This window comes from Salmo salar, chromosome 04, assembly GCF_965601325.2.
Source record: "Salmo salar chromosome 04, fSalSal1, whole genome shotgun sequence".
NCBI lineage: Eukaryota > Metazoa > Chordata > Actinopteri > Salmoniformes > Salmonidae > Salmo > Salmo salar.
Genome location: NC_138294.1, coordinates 88,793,831 through 88,806,477, shown reverse-complemented (window position 1 = coordinate 88,806,477; position 12,647 = coordinate 88,793,831).

The following is a 12,647-nucleotide window of genomic DNA, read 5'->3' as shown; positions in this document are numbered from 1 at the left end:
CTTGATTGGTGTGCACTGCAGTGGTTCTCTCTGGGATTCTCCCTCTTTCTAGTTCCTCGTAGGCACTTTTGCAGGGGCTTTACCCAGGGTGCCTTGCAGGGTGAAATGGGCTCTGACCCCATCCTCCAATGATCTGGCAGCACTTTGAGTTGGGTTATGTACAGGAAAACATCTATAGCCTCTGCTCGCTTCGAGGCAAGTAACACTGAAACATGCATGAGAGCATCAGCTGTTCCGGACAACTCTGTGATCACGCTCTCCGCAGCCGATGTGAATAAGACCTTTAAACAGGTCAACATTCACAAGGCCGCAGGGCCAGACAGATTACCAGGACATGTACTCTAAGCATGCGCTGAGCAACTGGAAAGTGTCTTCACTGACATTTTCAACCTCTCCCTGTCTGAGTCTGTAATACCAACATGTTTCAAGCAGACCACCATAGTCCCTGTCCCCAAAAACACTAAGGTAACCTGCCTAAATGACTACCTACCTGTAGCACCCACGTCTGTAGCCATGAAATGCTTTGAAAGGCTGGTCATGGCTCACATCAACACCATCATCCCAGAAACCCTAGACCCACTCCAATTTGCATACCGCACCAACAGATCCACAGATGATGCAATCTCTATCGCACTCCACACCGCCCTTTCACACCTGGAGAAAAGGAACACCTATGTGAGAATGCTATTCATTGTACATGCCCAGTCCCCTCCTGTACTCCCTGATCACTCATGACTGCATGGCGAGGCACGACTCCAACACCATCGTTCTGTTTGCTGATGACACAACAGTAATAGGCCTGATCACCGACAATGACGAGACAGCATATAGGGAGGAAGTCAGAGACCTGACCGTGTGGCGCAAAGACAACAACCTCTCCCTCAACGTGATCAAGACAAAGGAGATGACTGTGGGCTACAGGAAAAGGAGGACCGAGCACGCCCCCATTCTCATTGACAGGGCTGTAGTCGAGCAGGTTGAGAGCTTCAAGTTCCTTGGCGTCCACATCACCAACAAACTAACATGGTCCGAGCACACCAAGACAGTCGTGAAGAGGGCACGACAAAACCTATTCCCCCTCAGGAGACTGAAAAGATTTGGCATGGGTCCTCAGATCGTCAAAAGTTCTACAGCTGCACCATCGAGAGCATCCTGACGGGTTGCATCACACCCTGGTATGGCAACTGCTCGGCCTCCGACCGCAAGGCACTGCAGAGGGTAGTGCATACAGCCCAGTACATCACCGGTGCCAAGCTTCCTGCCATCCAGGACCTCTATACCAGCCGGTGTCAGAGGAAGGCCCTAAAAATTGTCAAAGACTCCAGCCACCCTAGTCATAGAATGTTCTCTCTGCTACCGCATGGCAAGTGGTACCGGAGCGCCAAGTCTAGGTCCAAGAGGCTTCTAAATAGCTTTTACCCCCAAGCCATAAGACTCCTGAACAGCTAATCAAATGGCAACCCAGACTATTTGCATTGCCTCCACCCACCCTCTTCTACGCTGCTGCTACTCTCCGTTATTATCTATGCATAGTCACTTTAATAACTCTACCTACATGTACATATTACCTCAATTACCTCGACACCGGTGCCCCCACACATTGACTGCTCTGTAATTATTTGTTATTCTTATCTCTTACTTTTTTATTTTAGGTATTTTCTTAAAACTGCATTGTTGGTTAAGGGCTTGTAAGTAAGCATTTCACTGTAAGGTCTACATCTGTTGTATTTGGTACATGTGACAAATAACATTTGATTTGATTTGATACCTATTCCCTTACAGTATGTGTTAAATTGATCCCCCCCAAAAATGCTGGTTTCCCCTGGATTAGAATTTCAAGTCACTTCCTGAATGAACTGATTTAAAATGGAATGAACTTGGTAAGAGGAGAATCTAAACGCCCATCTCATGGCTAAATGGTATAGGGCTTTATGACATGTTCTCCCTCCAGAGTGTTGTTGGTTGGGATGTCTCGTGGCTCTGCTGTTTTTTTTGTTGCACTTACTCTACAGAGAGATGAGGTCATAGACGGGGCCGTCAGCGCATCGCAGCGGACAACATGTCTGTCGTGGTTCACAGCTCCCCTCAGAGACAGCAGCGTGTTACCACATAGATCAGCACCCAGCATTTACACACACCATACAACACACACACCATACAACACACACACCATACAACACACACAACCTATTCAGAGGAAGGCCCTAGAAATTGTCAAAAACTCCAGCCACCCCAGTCATAGACTGTTCTCTCTGCTATAGAATGGTAAGCGGTACCGGAGCACCAAGTCTAGGTCCAAGAGGCTTCTAAACAGCTTCTACCCCCAAGTCATAAGACTCCTGAACATCTAGTCAAATGGCAACCCAGACTATTTGCATTGCCTCCACCCACCCTCTTCTATGCTGCTGCTACTCTCCGTTATTATCTATGCATAGTCACTTTAATAACTCTACCTACATGTACATATTACCTCAACTAACTGGTGCCACCCCACACTCTGTACCGGTACCCCCTGTACAGTGGGGAGAACAAGTATTTGATACACTGCCAATTTTGCAGGTTTTCCTACTTACAAAGCATGTAGAGGTCTGTAATTTTTATCATAGGTGCACTTCAACTGTGAGAGACGGAATCTAAAACAAAAATCCAGAAAATCACATTGTATGATTTTTAAGTAATTAATTTGCATTTTATTGCATGACACAAGTATTTGATCACCTACCAACCAGTAAGAATTCCGGCTCTCACAGACCTGTTAGTTTTTCTTTAAGAAGCCCTCCTGTTCTCCACTCATTACCTGTATTAACTGCACCTGTTTGAACTTGTTACCTGTATAAAAGACACCTGTCCACACACTCAATCAAACAGACTCCAACCTCTCCACAATGGCCAAGACCAGAGAGCTGTGTAAGGACATCAGGGACAAAATTGTAGACCTGCACAAGGCTGGGATGGGCTACAGGACAATAGGCAAGCAGCTTGGTGAGAAGGAAACAACTGTTGGTGCAATTATTAGAAAATGGAAGAAGTTCAAGATGACGGTCAATCGCCCTCGGTCTGGGGCTCCATGCAAGATCTCACCTCGTGGGGCATCAATGATCATGAGGAAGGTGAGGGATCAGCCCAGAACTACACGGCAGGACCTGGTCAATGACCTGAAGAGAGCTGGGACCACCATCTCAAAGAAAACCATTAGTAACACACTACACCGTCATGGATTAAAATCCTGCAGCGACGCAAGGTCACCCTGCTCAAGCCAGCGAATGTCCAGGCCCGTCTGAAGTTTGCCAATGACCATCTGGATGATCCAGAGGAGGAATGGGAGAAAGTCATGTGGTCTGAGACAAAAATAGAGATTTTTGGTCTAAACTCCACTCGCCGTGTTTGGAGGAAGAAGAAGGATGAGTACAACCCCAAGAACACCATCCCAACCGTGAAGCATGGAGGTGGAAACATCATTCTTTGGGGATGCTTTTCTGCAAAGGGGACAGGACGACTGCACCATATTGAGGGGAGGATGGATGGGGCCATGTATCGCGAGATCTTGGCCAACAACCTCCTTCCCTCAGTAAGACCATTGAAGATGGGTCGTGGTTGGGTCTTCCAGCATGACAACGACATCTCAAGGTCCTGGAGTGGCCTAGCCAGTCTCCAGACCTGAACCCAATAGAAAATCTTTGGAGGGAGCTGAAAGTCCGTATTGCCCAGCGACAGCCCCGAAACCTGAAGGATCTGGAGAAGGTCTGTATGGAGGAGTGGGCCAAAATCCCTGCTGCAGTGTGTGCAAACCTGGTCAAGAACTACAGGAAATGTATGATCTCTGTAATTGCAAACAAAGGTTTCTGTACCAATTATTAAGTTCTGCTTTTCTGATGTATCAAATACTTATGTCATGCAATAAAATGCAAATTAATTACTTAAAAAATCATACAATGTGATTTTCGGGATTTTTGTTTTAGATTCCGGCTCTCACAGTTGAAGTGTACCTATGATAAAAATTACAGACCTCTACATGCTTTGTAAGTAGGAAAACCTGCAAAATCGGCAGTGTATCAAATACTTGTTCTCCCCACTGTATATAGTCTCTCTATTGTTATTTTACTGCTGCTCCTTAATTACTTGTTACTTTCATTTCTTATTCTTATCTGTATTTTTTTAAACTGCATTGTTGGTTAGTGGCTTGTCAGTAAGCATTTCACTGTAAAGTCTACACCTGTTGTATTCTGCGCATGTGACTAATACAATTTGATTAGATTTGATGAACACACACACACATGAACACACACACACCATGAAAAACACACACACATGAACACACACACCATACAACACACACATATGAACACACACACACACACATGAACACACACACCACACAACACACACATATGAACCCACACACACATGAACACACACACACACACACACACACACACACACACACACACACACACACACACACACCACAGATGAACACACACACACATGAACACACACACACCCTAGGATGCAAGCCCTTAAATAGAGCCATCATTATATCATTGAGAGAGTCACTAATCACGCACTGCTGTTTTCTTCCACGGGTCTTAATGGGCCCCAACAAAACCCATTAGAGACCCCCTCAACACACACACACACACACAAACACACACACACACACACACACACCCTCCTTGGTCTAAACAGAGTTGAGGTGGGAGACTAGGCACTTACTCTCCATCTCTCTCCACTAATTCTCTTTAATTGCACCTCTTAAAGTCCAAGGTGTTGCACAGTGCCAAGAGACTTAACAGCTGACGTGAAGGGGAGGAACTTTTAAAGAGAAGAGATGCATTTTACTAGTACCGGTGTTTTGGTAAGAGCGAGTGAAGTAACTCCAAAACGGAATAACATTCCAAGCACGTTGTCAAAACATCTATGTATTTAATTTCCATCCGAACGCTGATAATAAGTCACACTGCAGTAGCCTTTGAAACTCCGTCCAAGTCTTTTTGCCGCAACGGATTAAGAGTCATTAAAGAAAAGGAACCAGATCAAAACAATGTGCTGGTATGAGAAATCCAGACGTCTCCTAGACAGATTATATTGATTAACCTTTAGTTAAAAATAAAGGTTAAATAAAATAAAAAAATACACATTTAAGTGACTGTGGCTAGCGGGCCACAGATACGCAACCTTCTGCGGCCCCATCAAGCTTCTCCTGCCTTTTACAGTTTTTTTTTCCAACTGTTTAAACACGTTTTCAAAAATGTCTCCTTTTTTTTCCAAAACTCGACACACAATTCCCTAAACTGCACACACAAAATGCAAAATGCCTCACATCTCCTTCGAAATGTAACACTGCATTCAAAATGCCATTAAACACATGTCAGAATGAAGCATTTGAATCAAATGGCAAATACTGCTTTCATAATAGTACATGTTTGGATATACCATGTAAACACTGTTCTAAATCTAAAGCTCTTTGGTCTTTCATAGGCTTATATCTACATTTCAATACAATGTTCTACAGTAATCTGCTGAGAGGGGTAACAAGTACACTGTAAACACCAATGCAATGTAGAAACATAAAATATTTATTAGGACAAACATTACTGTTGTATACAGTAGCATACAACAAAACCATAAGCATATGTAAACCAAATGTATATTCTTTAGAATACAGTAAAGAACACAATTGTGTGTGTGGGGTCCCGAGGGGGGGCAGTCCAGGAATTGGGGGGGGGGGGGCAGTCACCAGTGCTAAGCTACGCTTCATCTCTTCTCCGGGCTGGGTCTGGCCACAATACTTCGTCCACATCACAAGATACGTTTTCTCTTGCCAAACATCGAGGGAAGTATCTCCTTGCATGGCGTATCCAACCTTGGACAGAGGCAACCTCTATGTCCACACATGCGTCCTCCATTGCCTGGAGAAGCGGCATGCGGGCATAGGGTTGGCGATCATACACTTTCCAGCGCCAGGCTGAGAAGAATTCCTCTATGGGATTTAGAAAAGGTGAATATGGGGGTAGGTACAAAACTACAAATTGTGGATGGGTGGCAAACCAGTTTTGGACCAGAACAGCCCGGTGAAAACTAACATTGTCCCATAAAACCACAAAACTAGCAGGCTCCTGATCTGGATCAGGGACAAGCATTGTGTAAATTGCATCCAGAAAAGTGAGCTTATGGCCGGGGTTGTACGGACCCACTGTGGCATTGTGATGGAGGACCCCGTTTTGAGTGATGGCAGCACACATAGTTACATAGTTATATTACCCCCCACGCTGTCCAGGGACATTGGTAATTGCCCTCTGTCCTATTGTGTGTGTGACCTGGTGAAAAAGTGTAGCATTTTGATTGGCTGTGTTTGGAAAAGGAAAGCAAGTCACTTCCTGTTAGATTTTTGTGTTTTAGGTAGAGAATTGTGTGTAGTGTTGTGAAAAAAAGTGTTTTATGCAATTGACAACTGAGTCAAAGGCTGAGAAATAGCTTATGGTTTTGGATATTTGGTGTGTAGGTTTGCACTTTGAGTGAGAGGTTTCAAAAATCGTGTGACATGAAAAGATTTTGTGTGTAAACAGTTGGAAAAAACTGTAAATGTCAGGTGAACTCGGAGAGAAATGTCATCCAGGGGTAAACTGAGGTTGAGTCCCAAATGGTTCCCTATTACCTTAAATAGTGCACTACATTTGACCAGGGCCCATTAGTCTCTGGTCAAAAGTAGTGCACTATATAGGGATTAGAGTGCCATTTGGGACTTAGGCTGAGACACCAAAACCCCCATGTTAAACCTCCGGGGGTCACAAAGTTCAACCACAGAACAAGACTTACGAAGAAAAGAAAGAATCTCAGACTCTCAGCATCACCTTGAGCACAAAAGTAAATGTTTAATTGAGCTGTCTCTGAGCTGTCTCTGAGCTGTCTCTGAGCTGTCTCTGAGCTGTCTCTGATCCGTCTCTGATCCGTCTCTGAGCCGTCTCTGATCCGTCTCTGAGCCGTCTCTGATCCGTCTCTGATCCGTCTCTGAGCTGTCTCTGAGCTGTCTCTGAGCTGTCTCTGACCTGTCTCTGACCTGTCTCTGACCTGTCTCTGAGCTGTCTCTGAGCTGTCTCTGACCTGTCTCTGATCTGTCTCTGAGCTGTCTCTGAGCTGTCTCTGAGCTGTCTCTTAGCCGTCTCTGATCTGTCTCTGAGCCGTCTCTGATCCGTCTCTGAGCCGTCTCTGATCCGTCTCTGAGCCGTCTGTGAGCCGTCTCTGAGCCGTCTCTGACCTGTCTCTGACCTGTCTCTGAGCCGTCTCTGACCTGTCTCTGACCTGTCTCTGACCTGTCTCTGAGCTGTCTCTGACCTGTCTCTGAGCTGTCTCTGAGCTGTCTCTGATCTGTCTCTTAACCGTCTCTTAGCCGTCTCTGATCTGTCTCTTAACCGTCTCTTCGCCGTCTTTGATCTGTCTCTTAGCTGTTTCTGGGTGAATATTTGAAGTGCGACAGAGGAACGTTTTGGGTGATTAACTCTCACAGAGAGAGAAGAAAGCCACACAACCGCTGTGATTTGGTTGAAAACTGCAGCTGTTGCCAGCGTTTTTTCCCCCATCACTAGATCTGTGATTATACAAGATACTGTAGCACTTACGAGAACATGGCTTTATTTGCTTCCATCTTCTTCACATATAATAAACTAAACATTTAAAAACATGGATTTAGAATAAATAAAATAAAAACATGAAATATATAATAATTGAAAATATTGTATGATGAAAACAAATGTCTGAAGGCGATAATAAAATGATGAATGTATAAAGATAAAGCTCACCGTGCGAGGAGGTTTCCTTTCCTTTCCTTTCCTTTCCTTTCCTTTCGTTTCTTGATCATCTTGAGACCCAAACATCATTCCTGGGAATGTGGATAGGGCCTAGTGATGGGTGTGTGAGGTTGAGGTTAAGGGTCAACTCCAAAATAAAGATGGTGTGCCCCCTGCCATGGCGGACCTATCTCCAGCTCCCAGGAAGCTGCCGGGCTTTGGTGGAGCCAGAGACCTGCCCATCCATCATCCTTATCAGGGGGAGTCTGGCGGCACTGGAGTCCCAGGCTGCAGCAGGCCCAGCAAGGCCTGCTCCAGAGGAGAGGAAAGCAGAGGGCTGGCCCAGTGAGTGCTCCTGGGGCCCAGGACCCTGGGACCGGCAGACAGAGGGAGTGAGGGGGAGAGGGGGGAAGGGAGGAGGAGAGGGGGGAAGGGAGGGGGAGAGCTGTAGCATTGCACTGATAAGCCCGGATACAAACAAAAACAACAGGCCCCGTCCACTAACATCAAAGACCCCCATTTAGATTTGGAACGAGGGGCCGAGGGGGGTTGGGGTTGGGGGGGGGGGGGGGGGGGGGGGGGCGAGGGGTGTTCATCAAAGCCTGTACACAAACTGACCCATGCTGGGAGTCAGAAGACATCTTTTACAACGCAATGTTAAATAAACAAAACACAGTAAAAAAAAAACGCAGGGGAGAAGCAGTCGGGATGTTAAATCTAGCTGTTTTGTCTTGATATAGTGTTTAGGCTAAGGCAAGCTGAGTGGCTCCCGAGTGGCGCAGCGGTCTAAGGCACTGCATCTCAGTGCTAGAGGTGTCACTACAGACCCTGGTTCGATTTCAGGCTGTATCACAACCGGCCGTGATTGGGAGTCCCATAGGGCTGGCGCAGCGCCGTCCGGGTTAGGGTTTGGCCCGGGGGTAGGACCGTCATTGTAAATAAGAATTTGTTCTTAACTGACTTGCCTAGTTAAATAAAGGTTAAATAAATTAATGAATTAAAGTTGAAATGTGCAAACAGGAGGTTTTTACTTTTCTCACTTTTACCTATTATTGTTTCTGAATGGTACAGATGGAAGATACAATTTATAACAGTGTTTTACAGACATGAATTGTGAATAGTTCATCAGTGAACTGTAGCAAATATTATATTTGGCCTAGGCTTCCTCTTGTTTGGTAGAGTTGAGAGTAGTTCAGAGTTCAGCTTCGCAGGAGTTTTCTGAATATTCAACCTTCAAAGCACATCGCCTTTCAGTAAAACCTGGTGCCATGTACATTGTGTTGTACTGCGTGCCAATCGTGCTGCGTTTGAGTTGTTTCAACTGACCTACATTTGTACATGACATATTGGCTCTATCCTAACCTATTCTGGTGACTGTAATTCAATAGCCTCTAGCTATAGTTGTCCATGTTGCTCCAACGACATCAGATAAGTAGTCCTGGCTATGGAGTGTGGCTTTAAAGCACCCTCTGTCTGGTTCACGCCAGAGACCATTAGAATGGCACTGAACAGATTGCAGCCACACAAAGGAAGCTTTCCTTTAATGTTATCAGAAAGTGATGTATGTTGCTTCAGTAATGAAGCTGTATCCCGTCTTGCCCTGACAGTGGCCGTATGGTTTTTATAACCAGCCTTTAATACAACTAAGAGCCATTAGAAATATTTAGTTATTACATTTCCAAGCAGAGAAAACCTTCTTCATCTTCAGTGAGATGGATGGCTTTTGAGATTCATCAAGATAAATTGGTGCCATGTTTTCTGTGCCGTTCAGGATGTTGTTTCACGTGTGCTGGTGCATCTCATGTTGAAAAATCAATGACTTTTGTCAGAGATGATCAACTTGACTTTTATCTGAGAAGACACAGAGATGATCAACTTGACTTAAAAAAAAAAAAATGGTAACAATATATATTTGTTGTGGTCAATGAAGTCATCTCTCACGAGGAAATTGTTGTTTGGATGTTGTAAGTGCAGTCGGGCGTTACTGATCATTGGTATTAGTCCTCTGTTTTTAACAATCCGTTTTATTGCATTGGTGGAGTTGACAGGGCAAGCTATTCCTGCCTACAGGGATATCCATTTGACTCTCCCCATGCCATGTCTGATCCCTGCATATCTCTTATATTTCACCTCTTCAATCATTTGGGTTCTCATCTTTCACATTCAGAAAATAGTTATTGCTTTCTATCCATTTGAAATCCAGCTTTTATTTTTATTTAACCTTTATTTTACTAGGCAAGTCACTTAAGAACAAATTCTTGTTTACAATGACGGAACTCAATGGAACTCTTACATCCAGTCCTCTTACATCCAGTCCTCTTACATCCAGTCCTCTTACATCCAATCCTCTTACATCCAATCCTCTTACATCCAGTCCTCTTACATCCAGTCCTCTTACATCCAATCCTCTTACATCCAGTCCTCTTACATCCAATCCTCTTACATCCAGTCCTCTTACATCCAGTCCTCTTACATCCAGTCCTCTTACATCCAGTACTCTTACATCCAGTTCTCTTACATCCAGTCCTCTTACATCCAATCCTCTTACATCCAGTCCTCTTACATCCAATCCTCTTACATCCAGTCCTCTTACATCCAGTTCTATTACATCCTGTCCTCTTACATCCAGTCCTCTTACATCCAGTCCTCTTACATCCAATCCTCTTACATCCAGTCATCTTACATCCAGTCCTCTTACATCCAGTCCTCTTACATCCAATCCTCTTACATCCAGTCCTCTTACATCCAATCCTCTTACATCCAGTCCTCTTACATCCAGTCCTCTAACATCCAAACCTCTTACATCCAGTCCTCTTACATCCAGTCCTCTTACATCCAATCCTCTTACATCCAGTCCTCTTACATCCAATCCTCTTACATCCAGTCCTCTTACATCCAGTTCTCTTACATCCAGTCCTCTTACATCCAATCCTCTTACATCCAGTCCTCTTACATCCAGTCCTCTTACATCCAGTTCTCTTACATCCAGTCCTCTTACATCCTGTCCTCTTACATCCAGTCCTCTTACATCCAATCCTCTTACATCCAGTCCTCTTACATCCAGTTCTCTTACATCCAGTCCTCTTACATCCAGTCCTTGGTTGGCTTCAGCGATTTTATTTCCAGGCCGTTGTTTTCATGAAGAACATACTTTAAGGCCCCTGACAGATATAATACAGTGTGTCCCCAATAGCACCCTGTTCCCTATATAGTGCACTATGGGCCCTGGTCCAAAATAGTGCACTATGTAGGGAATAGGGTTCTATTTGGGACGCGGAAAAAATAAGGATGTAATTGAAAGCGTCTGGTGTGGCGTGCTAGCCTACGGCCTTAGTGCTTCTGTCTTCACGTACAGAGAGATTCCGACCTGACACACAGTTATAGGTGAGTCCCAGTATATCACGACTAAACGTCACAGCCATTTTACAATGATCTATTGACTGTGAGACGTGATGTCCTGTGGGAGAGAAAACTCTAGGAACATCTCTGAAACACTGGTGCACTTTGGGTCGTAAAATACCTCCGAAAAGACAAAGCATCAGTACCGAGGGACAGTCAAACCAAGCAGGGAAGAAGAGAACAGATATTATAGGAATCTAAATGATTTCTCTTTCACCCCAGAGACAAGGGAGTTCCTCCTCTCTCTGATAATAATATAGGACGAGCCTCATCAACTAATACAAAGGTTGTGTTCAAAATGGCAACCTACAGTATTCCCTATTTAGTGCACTACTTTTGACCACAGTCCAATGAGCCCTATGTGGCCTTGGTCAAAGGTAGTGAACTATATATAGGGAATAGGTTGCTATTTTGGACACAACCAATGTATCTATCAAGTCTTTCTCCTTTGTTTAAAGTGCTTCCAAGCCATGTACCCATAACAGTACCTAATACCTAATACTGTACATGCTTTCCCAGTCAGAACCACCATAACATGGCACCGCGGATAGTGAAGGGACTCAAGGGAGGCTAAACAGCATGTGAGGTCAACGGCATGGCCTATAAAATGGGGTGTAAGCTCCGTGGCTCAGTAGGTATGAGGAACAATGAGTGGTTAGAGGGAGTGGAGCGGGGCGTGGCGGAGCGGGACAGATGTGGTATGGTGAGGCTGAGTGGGGAGACAGATTTACGTCCCTTTCTTTAATGAGGTAACATCCTTTTCACTCATAAGACTTTGTTAAAGAACCTTTTTCTCCCACATGCGAGGAAGCAGTTCTCCACCGAGGCGAAGGGAGAGGAAAACATTAAGACCTATTGTCTAATTTGCTACGTCAACATAAACAAAGCAAAAGTAGTCAGTCAAGGGAGTTTTTGGCTATTTATGGGAAGTCAGATTACACTGATAACAGTGTCAAGGGACTGTTCAATGGTTCGTGACCTCTACATATCTCTTATCAAGCCAAATGAGTCTACTAAAGAAAGCCAAAGCGTGATTAGAGCCCACAGTAGTGTGTCGTATAAAATCTGAAGACCCTAGATTGTTTCTGCCGAAGCAGTGGGCGGCCCTTTATGAGCTGCTAACATGAATGAAACAAGGTTTTAAAACGGAGTAGGTAACAGAGGATTTGTGTGGCTGCACTCTGGGGCCTCCTGAACACTGGTCTAGATTGTTGCCCGGTCCTGAATGGTTGAGTCAGCACCCTTTAACTCCTCCACTTTTAAATTGCGTCCCAAATGGCACCCTATTCCCTATACATAGTGCACTACTTTTGTCCTGGGCCCTATGGCACCCTATTCCCTATATATAGTGCACTACTTTAGACCAGAGCCCTATTGCATCCTATTCCCTACATAGTGTACTACTTTAGACCAGAGCCCTATGGCACCCCTATTCCCTATACATATTGCACTACGTTTGACCTG